Source organism: Ursus americanus, chromosome 15, assembly GCF_024610735.1.
Source record: "Ursus americanus isolate L20-20 chromosome 15, mUrsAme1.1.p, whole genome shotgun sequence".
In the NCBI taxonomy this organism is placed as follows: Eukaryota; Metazoa; Chordata; class Mammalia; order Carnivora; family Ursidae; genus Ursus; species Ursus americanus.
Genome location: NC_142141.1, coordinates 41,370,013 through 41,391,817, shown reverse-complemented (window position 1 = coordinate 41,391,817; position 21,805 = coordinate 41,370,013). Strand labels below are relative to the sequence as shown.

The following is a 21,805-nucleotide window of genomic DNA, read 5'->3' as shown; positions in this document are numbered from 1 at the left end:
CCTCTTTTGTAAATAAAAGAAATCAAGAAAAGAAAGGAAGAAAGAAATGGCAAGGAAAAATAAAATGTATTAGCTTTCTCAAACACAGATGAAACCACAGTTTACTGTGGGGAAACACAGTTTAAACCACAACTTACTTTGGGGGCTTTTACACACAAATAGATTTAATCTGATATTCCTTCTTTCCTTCTAGAAGAGAAAAGAATTGGAAGTCTTGTTTAAACTAGCTAGAGGTTCAAGTGCTTTAACCAAACTATCCTGCCAGTTCAATCAAATTACTCTTAAATCATAATGTTTTCAGAGAATTTCATGTAAAAAGGCTAAGTTAAGCGCATTTTTATTGCATCCACTCATTCAATACTGTGCTAAGCAAAGGATTACAAAAAATGATCATGACTCTGTGCATTATAAAAGTACAGTGTTCTCTGAGGGAATGCAAATGAGTAAACTTTTATTCCTGTCCTTGAATTCTTTGATAAGTTTTAACACAGCCCATTGGTCAGTGGTAGTCCTCCAGTGTATACGAACTCTCTGTACTATCTTTAAGGCAAATCTAATTTTTTTTCCAAATTTTTAAAAAGTTTATTTAAAAATAAGTAATAATGGTATTTATGCTCTTTTCATCATATCAGAAGTTATCAATACAAAAGATGATCTGTTCTAATTAGAGTGGTGGAGGATATTTACCCCCTCTCCTTATTTAACAGAGATGTTTCCTTCCATAAGGGATGCAATCTTGCGATAGCAGGATTTATAATGTGCAATATTTTTGATGACATAAATATTCAAAGGAAACTTTGCACAGGTATTGAAAACAGTGAGCAAAGCATAGGTCTGGGAGCCAGAAGAGTCATCTCTGGAATCTTCACTCCACGTTATAGGTTACGTGACTTTTTCAAGTAGGTTATTTTATTTGGTTCAGTTCTTTCATTTATAAGCACAAAATATAATATGCCTCTATAGAACGAACACTGTGAAGATTAAAGAAAATGTATGTTACTGCCACCTATATAATAGATGCTGCCTATTTCTGGTCATTATTGGTGGGTGGGGGAGTGTGTTGTAACACCACAACATTGGCAACATATTTTTAATCTTTCAATTCAATGCTGATGGTGCAGGAGTGAAGAGAGTCAAGAGGGAAGTAACTAAGTAGACACTTTACTTCAGAGTAACAGTAAATGAGCCACTAACTAGTTCTGCAAATACTTACTTACCCATCTAGCATCCCCCACAATATTTGTCCACAAAATATCATGAGATGATTATAGGTTACGTATTTTGAAGTAATATCTAATGTCCAAAAAAAGGGGGGGGGTGAGGTTTTTCATTCTGTGCAAGCAACAGTAGTTTCCAGTGATCGATGTCACTTTTCATAGTTCCTCACAAACTCTTTCTACTGATCTGTACTAATACCTTTCTTGAGATGGATGTCAAAAATTGGACAGCCTATGGGAAGGGAACAAAACTTATTTCAATTATTCTTATCATTAATAATAATACCTTAAATATTTAATATTTAAAACAGAAGGAGGACACAACCAAGTCTGTTATACACCTAAGCTAATGTACAGATGAATCTTCAATAGAATTTGACGAGAGAATGGGAGAGAGAGGCGGGAGCACTGGAATGAAGATCATATGGCCATGTTGAAGCTACTTGTTCAGCTCACACACTCACTTTTTCTAAGTCCCCTGTGTGGAAAAAATTTGATCTTTCCGTCTGTAGGCACTTAGTTGACTCTGAGGTCATCATTTCTTCAAAGTTTCAGTTCCACAGTTTCGTTATCAAGGATGGATTACCTGCAGAACCAGACTCCACTCTGCCCAGATGCCTTTGTCAACTGAGAGCAATCTGTAGGTGGAGGGGGTTTCATCTGCGTCTGAACTCAGGGGCTGAGCACTGGCACACAGGCCACGGATTCATCCTGGCCAGTTTATCCCGAGATGCTGTGAGGCACTGGTAAAATGGCAAGCACGGATTCTTGTTTACGGGAGAATTACATCCTATCTTACCAAAAGTTCCTTTTGCGGTTTATTCTTCCTCTCTTCTAAGATTTTCATTCTCTATTCCTTTTATTCTTCCAAGCATTGTAGACAATACAAGAATATGTAAGGTATCTTCCCCCACTAAATAAAACAGGTGTCTATTTACATACTGCACATCCATGATGACAAAGTAAATTTAACGAAAGTAATTCCTTCTCTCCCGAGATTACTCCATCAGTTTATGGTTAATTTCACCAATTTCAATTCCTCTTCAAATGGACCTGTAATGAAATATCTGTAGGGAAACTGTCCAGGCATGTTTAGTTGGGGAACTCCTTCATATTCCGCATGAGCCCATGCTTTCTCCACTTGAGACTCTCCCAGCCTTGCAAAGGAAATAAAAGAGGGCTGGGAAAACCAGAACCAGGACAGGCTTTTAAAGAATCTAGTGGGTCATGGTTGTGCTGGCCTTCTTGGAATGACATATTCTTAGTTTGAAAGGGATATGAATTGTGGGTAATTTGCAAATGAATTCATCTGCAAATGAATGAATGAATGCATCAAACACAATGAAAACACTGTGTCTGAGATTATACCATATTGCTCACTGCGGCCACTTCCACAGAATTTGTTTCTCCACCATCTGCACCAGCTCCGTTCCACGATCCGACACGAGGCCCGGAAAAATGCAAGCCACTAAGAATAACTTGTGAAAGGGGCTGTGTGAACAGTTATTATGCTTGTGTTACTTCCTTAATACCCCTTTTTAATGAAAAGAAGAAACCTACATCAGAGGCAGCACTTAAAATTCAGTTTGGAGAGGCTTCTGGCCTCTACTAAGTAGCTTTTCCCCCTAATCTCTTCCTTCTTTTCTTCTTTGCTGTGTAATAATGTGTTTGAACTGAAGAAAAGCTAAGTTCTCACACCCATGTAAAATGATTACTTTTAAGGGAGTAAATGGACACCTTCTTTATCTAGATTTTACAAGACATTTTAGAAGCATGATCCAGTAATACTATTTTAATACTGACATATATTCAAAATACACTTTTTTTCACTCCAACAAATTACTCCCCTTCTCATAATTCTCTTGTTCATGAACAATTTAATTCCACTCACACTCTGTCAATTAACTGTATTTCTTTTCTTATACACATCTAATTTGACAACTGTATATCAAAACTAGCCCAAATGAAGCCAACCAAAATAAGACTGAGTTTCTATTTTGCACAGCTGGGCCCAGGTGAACTATATCAATTAAATGGGAGGAAAGCACTACTAGTTGCCATCATGCCTCTCATTTTCAGAACGCTTAATGTTTGTTTGCTACAGAACCCTGGATCTTACCTCAACGGAGGCCTGGGCTTTAAACCCTGAACTTATATCCTGGGCCCTGAAGGTATATTTGTTATGACATCTGTGTGTTTCTGTAATTATATCCACAGCATCTGCAACAAGTGCTCTCCCCTTTGAAATGTATCTTCAGAAGAATAAATAATACATTGAAAATTAGAAAAAGTATACAAGCATGTGTTGCTGTTGCTTTGAAAAAAATCCTCCAGGAGTCTGGGAAATAGACTTGACCAAATTATCCACTATCCAAATTAAGTGCATGGAAAAACTGAATTTCTAGCAAATCTTAAATATTTCAAAGGGTTTAGTGACTTCTAATCAATGTTCCAAGTATCCCCCAGTATCATTCATTCATTCATTCATTCTTGATGCTATTAGAAAAATCATTATGCAGTATTCTAACCAACACAAAGCTGTCTATAGTTATCCCACCTTCCAAATACTGTGATCAGACAGCATTCATGAAAGCACAATCTATGAAAATGCCATCAACATCAATTTATCCAAGAGACGTTTACATTTCTGTGTCATGGTACAAAACAGAGAAAACTCTTGTAAAAAAAAAAAAAAATCCATCCAACAGAGACCCAAGTCCTCTTTGTGTGTTTCCTTTCCTGTTGACAGGTGTATTTTCAATGATTCACATAAATTATCTGCAATCCATGTGCCCCAGTTTTGGTATAGGACATTTCTCTAAAATTTTCCCAATTTTCTGAAACTTAAGTAACTTACACAAATATTAATAACAAAACAGAAAGTGCAGGTAAACACAAACCTTTCCTGCATTAATCTCAGTTAAAATTTTTCTTCCTTCAAATTCAGTTCAAAGTAGACCCCATTTATAAATTTCACCAGCTCCATATAAGTGAATAATTCTAACTACACAGAGGGAAAACAACCTAACAAAAATGTGATTTATCTTTGCTAAATTACCACTGTGACACTTTGTCTAAATTAAGCAATTATGGCATAATGGCTGAAGAATGCTACAATAAAAAAATCATCCATTTCTGCTATTTTGTAAATATAGGAACACTTTTAAATGCACCCAATAAACAATGTTCTAAATTTGTCAAGAAAAATAATTGACAAAATTATGAATTAATTTTAGAAGAATGTTGAAGGTATAGATACCCTGCAAGAATCAGGAGCTTACAGAGGTAAGCACATGATTAAATAATCTGCTAGTTTAGCTCACCTGAAAAAAATAATACTTTAAATATTTTTTATGACAAGCAACTTATTAAAAATAGTGTGCTTTGTACTACATTAATAAAGCATCTCTTAAGATGACCAAATTTTCACTATTTTATTGGTGAAAGGAATTATATAAATTTTACTGGAGAAATCAGGGCTCATGTTAAAACAATGTTTTTTTTTTAAGTAGAAAACGTGATGAGTTTAGAACAGGAGACTGAGAAAACAAGTGGGAAATTCTCAACATACATGTGACAGCAGTTTCTTCTTCTGTCCATGAATCTAATAAAAATTAATCAAAAGGTTTAATTCTCCTGAACACTTGGAAATTATGTTAAAAGTGAGTTAAAGGCTGATGTTTAAGGTAAAATGCGTATCTCCTCCTTTAACACCTAAACATTCTTTTACTAACCTCTGTGAAATGAAATTAAATGTTTAGAAGCAAAATCTTAGTTCATAAATATCAAAAAGTTAAAGCTGCTGTGGACTTCTTAAAATGGAATATATTGTCCTTGTATTTCTAACAGATGTTCTGTTGACTCACTTGCGAATGTGATTACCATGTCACCATTTGATCAACTTCCAAGGAAAATCTGACAATCCAATGGAGTTGCTGTTGGATTGCACACTGGAGACACGGAGATAGACATACCCTGCACTGAAAGAATTCAGTGTCTCCTGCCTCCTCCCTCCTTGGCATTTTAAAGTAATATGGATGTGAAGACTGTCAAGCACCTAGTACAAGACCAAGGAATCCATCTCAACCCACTGGCTCTCAGCCAGAAAACAAACCTGGTGTTGTGAGTACATGTGCATCCATTTGGTTTTTAGCTCCTAAATGAAAAATTTCATTGTCATTTCAACTCATTCTGTGCTAAGTCACTGTGTAGTGATTTAACCTTTTAATGATTTGATACATTTTTAAAAAGTTACCGCATCCTAATTTCCATGCCCTTTTTTGAGGTTTCCTAAACTCTCATCTCATACCTATTTTTAAAATATCATTCTTATTTACTGAAGTTTCCTATTTTAAGGTAAAGATAATACTTCTTGATGTCAGGTCCTTATTCCAAAACTTGTTTTATTTTCTCTTTAATTTTATTTACTCTTAAGAACGCCATGCAGAAAGCAGACAAAAATGAGGTTCAGCTGTAAGGGGAGTCCCTGACAGAGTTTCCCAATCTACCAATGAAGAAGAACCAGTTTTTTTTTCCTGAAATCTGTGCAGATTCATACTTTTGTAAATCTAAGAAAAATGAATTTCTGAGAAAACAAAACTTTAAGAAGGCATGCAAAATGCAAGCTTAAATCATATTGTTAGATGTAATAGACATAGAATTACTTCTTCGAGTTGTTTTGAAAGGTTCTGGACATTTGCTCTAAGTTTCCGGATATGTCTTGTTGTAGTCTAGTGCTGACCGTTTGCAAACCAGCACCAGTCCCTGGATCTGATTACAGCTGAGACTCTTTCTCTCTAGCTGGCGTTTCCTTAGGAAAGTCTTCCCTCTGCTGAAGGCTAAGTCTGAAATTTCCCTATTGTATGTTCTCCTACCAGTTCTCTGTAGTCCTCCCAGTTCTCTGTACTTCTCTGTCTCACAAAATACTTGAATAATGAATGTATTACAGGACTAGTCCTTTAATTGTGTCTGCCTTGCCCATGTTGATATTATTTACACAGAACTAAACACAAACGGATTTACTCTGAAGCCGGTGAGTATCAGGCTGTGATGCATTTGCTTACCCAGGCCCCTGTGAGTGGTAGAAGCTATAGGAGCATGGTGTTCCAGGTGAGGAGGGGAACAAGGCTTCAGTAAGTAAGCATTACTGTATAAACACTTCTGGCAAATTCAATGAAGAGATCTTAGACAAAAGGGACCTGAGGCCTTAAGAATATGGTGTGGTATCTTTTTTCATCCTAAATAAATAATGACTTTAGCACCTAATTTTATACTTGCAATTTTACATCATGTGTCTTAAAATGAGTTGCCAAATTACGTAGATGTCAAGCCCCGCAAACTCCAGATCTGCCCTGTGCTGAGCACTTTATCCTCACAACTAGCACAGTGCTGTAGAGTAGGCAGTCCATAAATACCCACTGGCTGAATGGGAAATGAATAAATGATTAACTCACTGGTTTAGAGCTCCTCAGCAAGATTCCTGCATGAAGATCCACAAGGGCCCTCATTAGTCTCCTAGAAACTCTTTTACACTAGCCAACTTTCAATGAAGGTATTACTTGCAGAATTCACCTTTAAACTATACAAGGTTCAGGAGAATTTTTTAAAGCAGAGTTTTTCAAACTGTGGATTGTGACCTCTTAATAGTATGTAAACTTCAACTTGGTGGTTTGTTGAATCAGAGTGTATTTATTTTTACAGTGGAACAGAATGGAAAAGAAGGAACAGAATGAAATGAAATAAAGAGAATAAAGTGGAAGAAAAAAAAATGAGGACATCGTGAGAAATAAGGGTGAGTGTTGTTTCATAAAACTTGTGTGTCAATGTCTCTACCCCGTGACTGTTTGTCTAGGTTCCTGGCCTGGGCTATTGTGTGTCTCTTCACTGATCTCTCACCCTCCCCAGTTTTTCTTCCCATGGGCTCCAGATTGCTCTTCTCCAAATACAAACTTGATTATCTTACATTCTTGTGTAAAATCTTCAAACTGATTGGGAAGATTGTTTCCGGAGGGCCCAATTTCCGGCAGCAAGTATATGACAGTAAGAGGAACTCATGTGACCCACCTTATCTGGTAGGTACCCCAATGGTAAAACAGAAAGAAACTCAACAGATGCTTCATCCATTACAGTGCAGTGTGATCGAAACATACAAAGCACAGGCTCAGTATAATCTGTCACCCAGAATAAGTTCTCTCACGACCTAAGTTGCCCTTAAATAAACCTGCTTAATACAGTCAGGAACCATGGGAGTGAAAATAGTGGGAACATCAGATTTTCTAACAGGATATTTCAAGTGTCAGCAGTTCAATGTTTTCTCTAAGTTTCATTATAGTCCTTATCAAATCTGACAGGAATAAAGAAATACTAGCAGAGGAATGGTGAAATCCATTGTGTGCCAACGATCTGATTCTTTCTGAACAGTAAACTTTAGAATATTTAAATAAAGCTTCATCTATTTTTACTTTAAAATTCCTTTGTAAAATTAAAAAAAAAATGATCTAGTCATTCAAGAAAGATTTGATGAATGTCAACTATATGCTTGCTGCAGCATTAGTTACTAGAAATTTATAAAATGAATGTCACAACCCCTGCCTGCAGAAAGCTCACTTTCAGCCATCAGGATGATATCAGTGATTCCTGACTTCAGCCCCCCTCGCAAGAAGACCAACTAGCAAACAGTTCTTAGTAAAGACACCATTGTGAAAATTCTAGAATCCCTGGGGGTGAGGCTGAGGTTGAGGCACCCACACTGAACCACAGAGAGCAAGAATAAAATCACATTAGAACGGTTAAGAGCAACGACGATACTCTGACCACATCACCCATCTCCAAGGCCAGCACGGTGCTGCTCTGAGGAAGCCGCCTTGGACCTATAGTTTCTTCAGCAGGAAGAGACTCCAAGGTGGATATCTAGCTCCCTGTGTTGTGGGACACTTCCTGAGAGACTCACTCAGGTCTCACTATTCAGGGATCACTGGAGGAAATCTGTGGGCTTGACCCTGGCGATCAGACAGAGATGGAGAAGGGGGAAGGGCTTACAGCAACCAACATTCAGATTTTGGCAGATTTCATTCCTTCTTGTAGCAATGCCTGAGCACAGATCCTTGCTAGAGGCTCTGCCCATCAACAGAGTCGAGTCAGTGATCCGTTCTGACCAGGGAGTGTAGTTGGCAGTCTGGCATGACTTGGGTCCCCAGCCAATGAACCATATCAGCAGTGGAGCTTGTTCTACAGCCTCTCCCAGGAATGAAAGCAAATCTGAAGGTCCACCCACCTGGAAACAGCTCACTGCCCCTCCTGACCAAGAAGCCTAGAAGGAGAACACAGGAAATTGGAACACAACTGACAGGAGCCTAAACAGTGACACTGGGCAGCTCTGGGACCAGGATGATACCACCCAACCACAGAGCCCAGCATACACCACTCTCCCTGCAATAGAGCCCAGTGAATGCCCTCAATTGCTGAACACAGCCTACAACCATCCCAGACAGGGAACAAAGCTAGTTACCATACCCAATCACATAGCATAGCCTGCAACTCTACCCAACAAGGGGGCTCACACAGCAACCCCACCTGACCATAGAGCACAGTCAGTAGCTCCACTCACTTACAGGATACAGCTGAGGATGCCTCCCAACCAAAGAGCATAACCAGCTACTCTGCCAAACAAAGGAGTACAGCCAGGAACCTAATCATGAAATATGGCAAGGGGTCCCACCCAACTTGGAGGAACAGCTTGTGGCCCTGCATGAACTCAGAGCACAGCCTGAGACTCCACTAACCAGTAGTGGTTGTAGAGACCAGCCCATAGTCCTGCCTTTAAAAGATTAATGGAGGGGTGCCTGGGTGGCTCAGTTGTTAAGCATCTACCTTTGGCTCAGGGCGTGATCCCGGCGTTCTGGGATCAAGCCCTGCATCGGGCTCCTCTGCTGGGAGCCTGCTTCTTCCTCTCCCACTCCCCCTGCTTGTGTTCCCTCTCTCACTCCCTGTCTCTCTCTCTGTCAAATAAATAAATAAAATATTTTAAAAAAAGATTAATGGACAGATCATCCAGACAGAACCAATAAGGTAACAGTGAATTGGAACAACATTACAGACCAAATGGACCTAACAGACGTTCAGAATATTTCACCCAAGAGCAGCAGAACATATGTTCTTCTCTGGTGTACACAGAATGTTCACCAGAATAGATCATATGTTAGGACACAAAACAGATCTCAACAAATTCAGGAAGACAGAAATCATATTAAGTATCTTTTCTGACCACAGTGGTATGAAACTAGAAATCGATAAAAGGAGAAAAGCTGGAAACTGACATACAGAAATTAAATCACATGTTCCTGAACAATTAATGATTAAAAAAAGAGATCAAAGGAGAAATTTTTAAAAATCTTGAAATTGTAAATGGAAACACAACATATCAAAATTTATGGGATGCAGGGGTGCCTGGGTGGCTCAGTTAAGTGTTTAACTCTTGGTTTTTGGCTCAGGTCATGATCTCAAGGTTTTGAGACGGATGTCTTGGGTTCCTCGCTCAGTGGGGAGTCTGCTGGAGATTCTCTCTCCCTTTCTGTCTCCCTCTGCCCCCCCCCCGCCATTCACATGTGCACGCGTGCACTCTCTCTCAAATAAATAAATAAATAAATAAATAAATAAATAAATAAATAAATAAATCTTTTTTAAAAAATATGGGATGCGGCAAAAACAGTTTTAAGAGGAACATTTATAGCAATAACTAAAATTCAATTGGAAAAAAATAAAACCTGATTCTTTAAAAGGGCAAAAGGCATGAATACACAATTTTCCAAAGAAGATATTCAAAGGGCCAAGAAGTACTTTGAAAGGTGTAACATTGTGGGGTGCCTGGGTGGCTCAGTTAGTTAAGCATCCGATTTTTTATTTCAGCTCAGGTCATGATCTCAGGGTCTGCTGGGATTTCCCCCCCCTTTTAAAAAAATAAATAATTTTTTTAAAAAAGGTGTCAACTTTGTTAATCATCAGGGAAATACAAATCAAAACCACAATGAAGTTATCACCTCACATCTGTTACAATGGCCGTTATCAAAAAGGCAAGATAAAACAAGTACTGGCCAAGATGTGGAGATAAAGGTACACTTGTGCACTATTGGTGGGAATGTAAATTCATACAACTACTATAGAGGTTCCCCCCAAAATTAAAAACAGAACTACAGTATGATCCAGCAATTCCACTTATGGGTATATAGAAAGAAATGAAATCACTATATCTCAGAGAGATATCTGCACACCCATGTTTACTCCAGCACTGTTTATAATAGCCAAGACAGGAAAACAACCTGAGTGTCCACTGATAAATGAATAGATAAAAATACCTTCCAGGGAAGATGGCGGAGTAGGAGGACCCTAGGCTCACCTTATTCCTTGGATACAATTACATAATATCCACATCAGTACAAATAACCCAGAAAACAACTCAAAAACTGGCAGAACAGACTCTCCACAACTAAATGAAGAGAAGAGGCCACAACGAAGAGGGTTGGAAGGGCAGAGACCCAGTCAGGAGCCAAACAGAGATGCTGAGGGTACAGAGAAGGGAGAAGATCAGACCTCACACCAGGTATTCCAGGCATGAGACACCTACACTGGGGAGACAAATGCCCAGAACATATAGCTTTGAAAACCAGAGGGGCCTAACATCCTTTTCCAGTTCTTATAATCAGCAGGGCTTAGCACCTGGAACTTCACAAATCAGTAGGCTATTTTGGAAGAGCCCAGAGGGCAAGAGGAAACTGAGACTCTATCCTTAAAGAGACAGCAAAACAGCCCCTATGAGATACAGCATAGAAGCAGAAGTTTAAAAAGGTTTAAAAAATGTCTGGGATTATAAGGGAGATTTGTTTACTCATCTGAAAGCATGTGCTGGAGGGGCAGGAGTCTTCTCTGGCAGTTGCAGATCCTATCCCCAAGGAACTACCATGGACCTTGCTGGCACCACAGCCCCATCCCTGTGCTCTCCTGTCTACTCCCCCCCAAGTCCTGGAAAAGGACTTTTCTAAAGTGGCTCTGGGTCCCCCCATAACAGACCACCTTTTGGAGCTGCTTGCACATTACCACACTTGTGGCACAGCTTTGGATGAACTCCTGCCAAGGGCAAGACAGCAAGAGAATGGGGGGTGGGGCGTGTAGTGTTAGCAAGGTTTGCCCTGGTCTGTGATGGGGGGATGGGAGGGTTGGAGCCACTTTATTAACATGCTCAGGACCATATAGCCAGTAAGTAACAGAACTAAAATTCAAACCCACATACTCTAGGTTTGAACTCCACAATGTTGTAATGCCTGTCAGTAAGTCAAAAATAGAAATACGCACATGGTATAATGGGAACACAGTGGAGATATATCTAACTTAAATTTATTAGAGGAGGTTTGGAGAAGTTACTTTAACAATAATAACAACTAATATATTAGAGACTAATTACACACTAATACATATTGTGCTTATTCACTCTAAGTATTTTACCGGTGTTAACCCATTTCAGCCCCACAAGGTCTGCTGCATTATTATCCCCATTTTACTAACTAGCAGCCATTCTCTCCTTCCTTTCTATTACATTAGGGAAGTTAATCTGTTTAAAGCTGATATCCCTATATTTACTGGGTTCTCTTCACTTCTGGTTGTCAGGAACCTTGCACTAAATTACTGTGACTTAGGGTCCCCACTAAAAATTATTATACTTTCTACCAAAAAAAGTAAAACAAAACCAAATGTTCAAATAGTATAAAAATGGCTGACTTAGGGCACCTGGGTGGCTCAGTTAGTTAAGCATTCAACATTTGATTTCGGCTCCAGTCATGATCTTGGGGTTGTGGGATAAAGCCAAGCATAAGGCTCCATTCTAAGCATGGAGTCTTCTTGAGATTCTCTCTCTCCCTCTGCCCCTCCCCCTGCTTGAGCTCTCTTTAGATAGATAGATAGATAGATAGATAGATAGATAGATAGATAGATAGATAAAATAAATCTTGAAAAAAAATGGCTGTCCTTTTCATGGATTCTGTGATTCCCTATTCTGTTTCTTATTCACATAAAACAATCAAAAAATGACTTCTTGTTTTTCTCCAGATGTGTGCTAGGTAGTTTGAGTACATGGATGAAAAACCCAACTTCTCCATTTAAGGAGTTTACTTTAAAGTGAAGGACACTGTGATAACTGATAGTTAAAACAATATAAAAACAAAGTAAAAAATGAAAAAACAAATACAAAAATACTAAAAAAAAAATTTTTTTTTTCATTTAAAAACACAATAGCAGAGATTGGCATGACTTGCTTTGGGCTGCAAGTAAACAAAAGTCCTACTGGCTTAACCAAAGAAGAATATGTTTTTATGATATAATGAGAAATCGGCGGGGAGGCAGACTAAGAGAGAAAGAAAGGACCCAGGATCCATCAACCTTTGCTTTCCTAAATCGGCTTCCTTTCCTAAGCAAGTGACTCTCATCCTCAAGGTCACAAACTGGCTTATCTATCTTCAGGCATCTGACGTGCATGCTTTGCATTCTTGGCAAGAAGAAGGGGAAAGAGAAAAGATACATACCCCTTTCTATCAAGAAAGCAACAGTTTTCCCATATGCCCATATTCTAGAATTTTTTATTCCATTTCACTGTCCAGTACTGCTCTCAAGAGTCTGGAGAAGTGACTATATTTATCTGTAGTATAGTCTGTTCCCATTAAAATCAGGATTCCATTGATAAAGAAAAAGGGAAGAATGGATATTGAGTAAATAATTAGCAGGATCTGCCACATGAGAAACACATGCATTTATGAGATGGATAAAGAGATAGGAACACACGAAGGGCATAGAGAAGTGCATTATGAGATGTAGGGGACAGTAAGGTGTCACAGAAGCATCAAATGCAGCTTCAAGTTTCAATAAGAGAATGACAGAAATAAACCCACTGCATATGGCAATCAGTACATCATTGGAGATGTGTGAATATAAATGGAAGTATACTGTTAAGGGAAGAATTCAAACACTGTAGTGCGTTCAAAAGTGTGGGTACTAAAATAAACAGCATTAATATACTTGATACAAAGATGTACAAAGAGATCAGGGCCATAGTTTATCCTGGGGGGGTACTGAAAATAACTTTTTGGTTCATCTAGGGAGAGCCTGACGTGATGCTCCCTGGGCTACTCTACCTAAAATTGAAATGGTCCCTGTTTTACAGGGTTGATATGAAAAAACAAGAAGACTCTATTTCCTCTAAAAGTCCTGTCCCCGAAGTACTATTACCATCTACTGCAATGACAGAGAATGGGAAGAGGGCTGTCTCTCCTGCAATTACATATTCTGTGGCTATGTTCTCTTCCTTTTCCTCTGGATTATAGAAATAATATGAACAGGTATAATTGCAAGGCAGGTGCTCAACAAATCAGATAGGCTGCTTTTACAAAGTACACTCTATGTTAACTAGCTCTCATGATTTGTATCCTAAATAATTATTTATCATATTGCAAAGGAAAAAGCATTAAGACAATATCATTCTTATCTCCTGAAAGCATACTGGAAAAAAATTGGCTTTTGAGATTTTTACGTCTCTTTTGTTGGAAAATGAGCAATCTTTTAACAAGGAGGATATTTGAAATATTATATTGATTTTCTTGAAGTTATCCTGTATAAAGTGTCCCAACTTCCAAGGCACAGAATACTTGCTACATTAACCAATTATTCAAAGTCAAACTTGTCACTTCAAGTATATTTTACACCTAGAAATATTAATAAAGATTCATGTTAGAGATAAAAATAAAGTCTCTTCAGGACAGAGGCTCAAATATCTCCTCCGATTTTGAGTCTGTTAAACTTTATCAAATGTAGAACATTGGTTTCTTTAGCCTTGTATGATAATTAAAATGAAAATTTTATCAACTGTTTTAAGGAATGTACAATCTGTTGGGTTTAGGCTCTTAAAGTACCCTTCTACCCACAATGGTTTTTTCCTTTATCACATTTAGAAACAAATATCTCGAAATATGATAGTATCTTTACAATATTAAATTCAACTGAATTTAGTACTCCCCCAGGTAAAACTAAATCCAGTTGTGAGAAAACAAAAAATTTTGTAGAAAAAAAAATATTAAAATCTATATAAGTGTATTCCACCACTATCCCAGCTCAAGGCAGCTTTGAGGGTGTCTAGACATTCTACCTTATGAGAAACAATTAGAGAAAAGATGAACATATCTGATGATGTTCGGATCTTGCAGAGCACTGCTGTTTCTCTAAATATTTAGATTATTAAACGGAAGAAATAATAAGAACCAAAAAGAAAAGATGGATTTTCATACACTGTAGGAAGAACTTAGCACCATTAGAGATACCAAACTTTAAAATTAATTAAGTAGTGAATCTTTTTTCATTTGAAGGGATCAAACACTTGAAAACCAACTTAACAATGGTTGGCTAGGTGATACTCTTTAGGAGATCCACCTCCTTGCATAGCCCATGGGGTACCATTTACATTTTTTTTAAAATAATATTTATTTTGTTAGATTAGTCACCATACAGTACATCCCCAGTTCTTGATGCAATGTTCCATGATTCATTACTTGCATATAACACCCAGTGCACCATGCAATATGTGCCCTCCTTACTACCCATCACCGGCCTATCCCAATCTCCCACCCCCCTCCCCTCTGAAGCCCTCAGTTTGTTTCCCAGACGGAATGAACCATGAGAGACTGTGGACTCTGGGAAACCATTTACATTTTTGTCTGTGTGAATGACATTTCACAGAACCAGCTCGAGGAAATGGTTTAGAAATCTATGTTTTCATTGAAGAAGAAAGAAAGTAACAGTGGGTCACAGGAATGCAAATGATGGGGTTAAAAAATAGAGTAAGTTTTGAAGAGGAAAAAATACCACATGATGACCTACCAGATGCATTATAAAAGAAAAGAGATTAGCCTGATAGAATTCCAAGATTTCAACACTGAGTAATCACATGAATAGTGGGCTTCTTACAGAGAAGGAATCTGAAACAGGGGATCCATTTTTGGAAGAAGTCAAAAATAAATAATGCTATTGGATGATGGCATGAAGTCCCCAGGGAAATATGTGTAAGTTTTATTATCCCAGTAAGACTACAACCTTATTAAAAATCCTGACTCTCTCATCCCTTTTATTCTATCCCCCACTAGTGCTAAAAAAGAAGAGTTTTCATGGAGTAGAATTCAAAACACACTTGCTGAACTGAACTCATCATGTTTTATATCAGACACTGGTTTAATTCAACGTATATCTAGCCAGATTCTCAGTGTGTAAATTATATCACTGGCATGAGAAAGGGACTGGAAACCTGCATTGACTTTTGCCAGCCACTAGGATACCATTCAGAAAATTACAACTTCCATGGCTGAAATGAGTTAATACCCTGCCAAATAGAAAGAAATGTGTTCTCTCCATGTTGCCAACAGATTAATTTAAATGCTTGTGGCAAAGACCACTGAGCCCATTCAATCAGGATTATATTTGACCATAGTTGCAATTTCATCAAAGGATATTATAAACAAGAGCACAAGCAAGATTCCTATTAGACATAATTAGAGATATGCAGAGAAATGAAACTTAGATTCTATAAGAGAAAGAAAAAAATATTACAAAATATAAAGCTTGAGCTAAGTATGTAATAGCAGATGCTTCAAATTTTAATCATGGAATTATCTTCACTACAGATATTTAACAAATATGTAAAATATTATCATATTAATTACTGAAATCAAGTTTGAGTTCTAATATGTGCCATAGTATTCAAGAAATGTTTATTGAATGGACATGATGCATTCATTCATTCCACAAATCTGTATTGCAAATATGAAGCTTACTGCTTAGGGACAGAGATAAAAAAAACAATTCCATAAATGCATAAATAAATATATTTACAAATTGTGAAAGGGCTGACGGGGTTAGAAAGAGTTAGTTTTGGGAGCCCAGTGAGTTTATATCAGTCTTCCGTTCTAGATTGAAAGGGTAAGAAAGTAGATTACCATTATATTGAAGCACAATGCCAGACACATAGTATATTGGACTCTGGACTGAAATTTGAGAAGTAAGTAAGAATTAGCCAGATAAAGTCAGAGCTGTGAGTGAGTGCAGCTGAAGAAACTTCCAAGCCAAAGAAAAATATGAAAGATTTCAAGATGGGAAGAAAATGGTGCATTTGAGGAACCTTCAGAACACAAAGTAATAAGAAGAAAGAGACCCAGAGGAAAAGCAGTAAGAGATGAAGGAGATCACTCAGGGCTTTATAACCCATGTTAAAGATTTTTATCATTACCTAAAGAATAATGGGGAAATGCCCGAATGTTTTCAAGAAGTAGAGAAGCATTATCAGACTTGCTTCTGTAAAAACCCCACTCTAGCTGCTGGGTGGAAAATATGTGTACTGAAAAGTAACTAAATGAATGTAATTAAGGAAAGCTATTGCACACAAAACAAGATGGTAGCTAAAACTAGGGTAGTGGCAATGAGGATAAAGAGGAATGAATTTGACAACAGATAAGTAAAACTGACTTGTAGTATTTGATAGACACTATTTTTGACAGTTATGAACAACACAAAAAGGTAACTTTCTTTAAGGAGCTTAGATTCTAGTTTGGGAAAATGCAATACCTATATAAAAATAACATCACAACAGATATTTATAAGCATTAAAAAAAACAGCAATATGTAGAGAACAGCAGGGGTAGGCGAGCCACTCCTTTAGATAAGGTGTTCAGGGGAAAGTTTCTTTGAGGAAGTCATGTTTGAGATGAGAAGTGAATAAAGACTTTCCAGGAATAGCCCTGGAAAGATTTAGAGGCAGAACATTCCAGGCAAAAGGAAAGGCAAGTACAGAGGTCTTTTGATGGAAATTTTCTTGGTTTATTCAAAGAATGGCAGGCAAGCCAGTGCAGCTGGAGCACAGCACAGAAGGTTGAATGAGATGCGATCAGAGGTATAGCATTGTTCACTTCAACAGGAAACACAGGAGGAGGATGGACTTTGGGACAGAGGCCATGGGTGTAGTTTTAGGTGTGTTGAGTTTAAGGCATCTTAGAAACATCTAAAAAGAGATTTTAAAGTAGGTACAATACATACATGCAAATCTGGATCCAAGAGAAGTCTGAGATCAAAATATTAATTTCAGAGTCCTTATCATAAGATGGTAAATTAAACTATGGATGTAAAGAAGACACCCTAGGGAAAATACACACACAAAAAGAAGGGAGTACGGTGGGGTCGTAAGGAATTTTAATATTTAACAGCCAAATAGAGAAAAAAGAGCCTGTAAAGGAAAGGTGTACCCTGAAAGCCATATACCTCAAGTCAACAGAAGTATCTGAGGGAGAGTGGTCAAGAGTGTCAGCTGCTACTGAGAAGGAGAAGCAAAGTATATCAAAATGGATTTAGAGATTAGGATTTCACTCATGGTCTCAGAGAAAACCAGCTTGCTGAAATAAAGAAGGAAAAGGCCAGACTAGAGTGGAGTGAGGAGTGAATGGAGAGCAATGAAATGTTGCCACTTAGGTAGACAAGTCTTGTGAGAATCTTGGATCTGAGTACAAAATTGGAAAAGGTAGAAGCTAGATAAGAAATTGATTGAGACAGTTGTTTTGGTTTGATTTGGTTTGGTGTTTTATCTTCAAAGAAAAAGATATTTAAACATGTTTAGATGCTGAGAAGCATCAGAATGTATAGCTAGAGAAATTTAGGCAAAAGTCTTACTAATATCAAGCATAGATGTATCATCCCAGTCTTCTCATTTTTTTAACGTTGCTCATACTAAGTACATACAAAATCTAGGGGAAAAACTATGTTGTATGTCACAAATTCCTATTGTTTTCATCAATGTCAAAATATAATTTTATTCATCTTTTTAAAATGTTTCAACAAAAACATGTGGGAAGTATTCACATTCAATATGTACTACAATTTTATATATATATATATATATATATATATATATATATATATATATATATATATATATATATATATATAGTCCTGTTTCCTGGATTTCCTAGACTTGGCTTTTATTTAATTAATTTCATCCTAACATTTTACACTATGTATTCATTTGATATGGTGATATTTTTTTGAAAGTTATATTCGTTTGACTTTTTCTTTCCATTTGAACAATTAAAATCACAGGAAAAAACACAGGGGAAACAATTCTAAATGTATTTCAGTCAGCAGTTTTCACCAAAGAATTTTTTTTTTTAATTTATTTGACAGAGAGACAGCCAGCAAGAGAGGGAACACAAGCAGGCGGAGTGGGAGAGGAAGAAGCAGGCTCCCAGCGGAGGAGCCTGATGTGGAGCTCGATCCCAGAACGCCGGGATGACGCCCTGATCACGCCCAGAGCCAAAGGCAGATGCTTAACCACTGAGCCACCCAGGCGCCCCTCACCAAAGAAATTTAACTAAAAAAACAACCCACAGATATATTCACTACATCATCATAGTGATTTTATGGTTAGTATGACTAAAAATGAATGAATAGGAAAACCAGTGAGAACAAAAATCTCATCCAGCTGGCTCTCAACATTAAATGTTGTAGTCTGGGAAGAGATAATATTCAAATACCTAATATAGGATGTTCAAATACCTAAGTCATCATTAAAAAAAGAATGTACTATATGTATACTATTCATATATAATAAGTATATGACTTAGCATTAATGATTTTTTGATTTTCTCTTTTGCTAGGACACAATGCAAGTTAAGACTGAAAATACGTATGATGCAAATGATTTTAAAACTTGACTGACTGACAAGATAAGGAGTTTGAATTTCAGACTGTATAAGAGTAAAAGAAAAAACCCTGAAATGTTTAACCAGCAAATGAAAGTGCATGATAAGGTGCGAGGTTGGTTGGCACCGTTAAAGATTAATTCAATGTGCAATCATTCACTTAAGAAATATTTATTGAGTGTCTCCTGCATACCAGACAAGGTTTAAAAAGGTGAATCATGGGCCAAATGCCTGAATTATTGCTGTTTCAAATCATTAAAGTCAAGTCAATCCTCCGAATTCTGATTTCTCTATCCAAAATGGGATGCTCTAAGTATTTCTTGTAAACATTCTGAGACTGTGGGACTCAAGAGGTGGAACCAGCAGGGATTAAACACTGTGTACTCAAAAACAAAAGAATTAGTAAGGCACTGGAGATTCAAGAACCAAACACATGACACAAGGAAGGCAGAGACTATGTTTGTCAAAGACACTTGTCTGAGATTCTCACTGATTAGGAGCATGTACTCATAAACTCACAAATGGCTACTGTTTTGCTTATGAAAGCCAGATCTGACCAGTGTGGAATTTTGTTCATGTATTTTCCCACTAATTGGTCAAAGCTGAATGCTAGAGGTACGACTGGATAACTGACCAGAGACATAAAAGTAAATGCCAAGAGCCATGGCTTGTGTGCCTCACATTCTAGCAGCTAAAAAATCTGTCCTTGGAAAGACGGATCCAGTTATGATAAAACTCATAGAAAATTCATAGAAATTCATATTCACCCAACCAAAGGCGACTAAGCAGCTCTGCTTACTGAGACTCCCATGTGGGTAATGTTTGGCCTGAACACCAGAGCAAACCCCAGAAGGTTTAGTGTCCGATGCCAGAAAGTATATGGAGAATTCAAACCCCCTCAGGTCTAAGAATTTCCCTGAAATGTAACTAAGACATATCTAAATTTGAAAGAATACAGTTAGAAATGGAATCTAAATAATTTTTAAACCATGTGGAAATACACTGCTAGGGAGAAAATTAACCAGGACCCTGAAATAAACCGTACATAAAATATACTTCAGTTTTGGAGGGGCATACTCTTCCAAGTCTGAACCTAGGCATATACACAAAGAGCAACAGAGAGAGATGATTTATCATTATATGTCACAGTGAAAATTTTCCTGGCTTCAAAGTATTTTATGAATATTTCTGAAGGATTGAACTGCTTGTCATAGTGTTGACATGAAGTCATTCAAATATTCTCCTGTACTGGCAAAAGTTAAGCACAAAACAATGAACTGACAGCACAGACATTTCTCCATACACTTTCTGTTAATCATTATTCACCAGTTACATATTTTTTTAAAACTCACCAGTCTCCCTCACCCTGCCAAAAAAAAAAAAAAAAAAGATGCAAGCACACCCACAGACACTGATGATTAATGACAAGCTCAGGTATGTGTAAGGCTAGAGAACAAATGATTAACCACTTCATCATTGCCCCCCTGATTTCAAGAACCATGTCAGTGTGCAGGATTCTCTGAAAACAAATAGACTTACACATTATCAACTGGTTTCAGACAAGTTGTGGTCCTAATTATTGATTTTTTAAAAGGTATTAACTCTAACAAGTGACCTTGGAGGACTCAGTTACCATGAGCTACAGCCTGATTCCCAGGGTGACCAGAATCAAGGAAATGTCTAAACTTTAGGTAATCTCCAGAGAGAAGAGTTAATTCTAAAAAGTCTATACAAAGTGCCTGACCTCAGACACTGATTCTTGTTTATAATCTAAGTAATGCAGACATGAGAACTTATCATGTATAAACAAAAAAGAAAATGGAACTTATTTTAAATGTAGTAAGGTCTAAGAAAAAAAAAACCACATTTTATGTTTATAAGATTCTAAGAGTTCAGTTATACTGTATGAGAAGTTTATCATTATTTCTATATCCAACATGTATCCAATATGTATCTGTCTTTGAAATAATCCCATATGTTTGTTATACCTTCACACACGATGCTTTGGTGCTATATGCTGTATACTTTGTTTTCAACTGATTACCCATTCTTTGCTTTTTGCACTGAGGATTAAGACAAATTGATGAAAGATAACTGCTATATGCACAAAACCTAGCCATTTTTATGACAGTTACTCAAACTTTACAAAAATTTACAGTTAATCATATTCTTTGACTAAGATTCTAATCTAGACTTTAAAAACACTTTAGGGGCGCCTGGGTGGCACAGCGGTTAAGCGTCTGCCTTCAGCTCAGGGCGTGATCCCGGCGTTATGGGATCGAGCCCCACATCAGGCTCCTCCACTATGAGCCTGCTCCTTCCTCTCCCACTCCCCCTGCTTGTGTTCCCTCTCTCGCTGGCTGTCTCTATCTCTGTCGAATAAATAAATAGATAATCTTTAAAAAAAAAAAAATGTTTAAAATAAATAAATAAATAAATAAATAAATAAATAAATAAATAAATAAAAATAAAAACACTTTAAATTTTAAAGTGACTAGTTACTTAGAGAAAGTTCTTCTGGTCAAGATATGGCTAGATATTTGTAAAAATCTTCCCCCAAATACATAACATTTACAGATTTCTTCACTTTCTTCAAGGCTCTTTCTGTCCAGAAAGTCAGATTTCATACATCTCTTAGTTGTTTTTAAAGTTTAAAGCTCTTCATCCCCCAAATATTTCATCCTGATAGGCTGCCATCCTCCAAGATTGGATGATTTTATAGAATTTAACTCAAAATAGTTGGAAAATTCTTGAGATTAACAAAGATTGCTTCAGACAACAGGCAGAGTTAAGAGGTATAGAAAATAACTGTTTGTTTTTTTT

General features: G+C 37.3%; 1 long non-coding RNA gene across 1 annotated transcript; it reads left to right on the top strand.

Moving 5' to 3' along the window:
* The first annotated feature begins 6,609 nt into the window (after window positions 1-6,609).
* On the top strand, window positions 6,610-21,440 carry LOC148108877 (uncharacterized). The gene is made up of 4 exons (XR_015726885.1): window positions 6,610-6,768; window positions 6,918-7,008; window positions 18,465-18,703; window positions 18,938-21,440. It is a non-coding gene; the product is annotated as an uncharacterized LOC148108877 (long non-coding RNA).
* The last annotated feature ends 365 nt before the right edge of the window (window positions 21,441-21,805 follow it).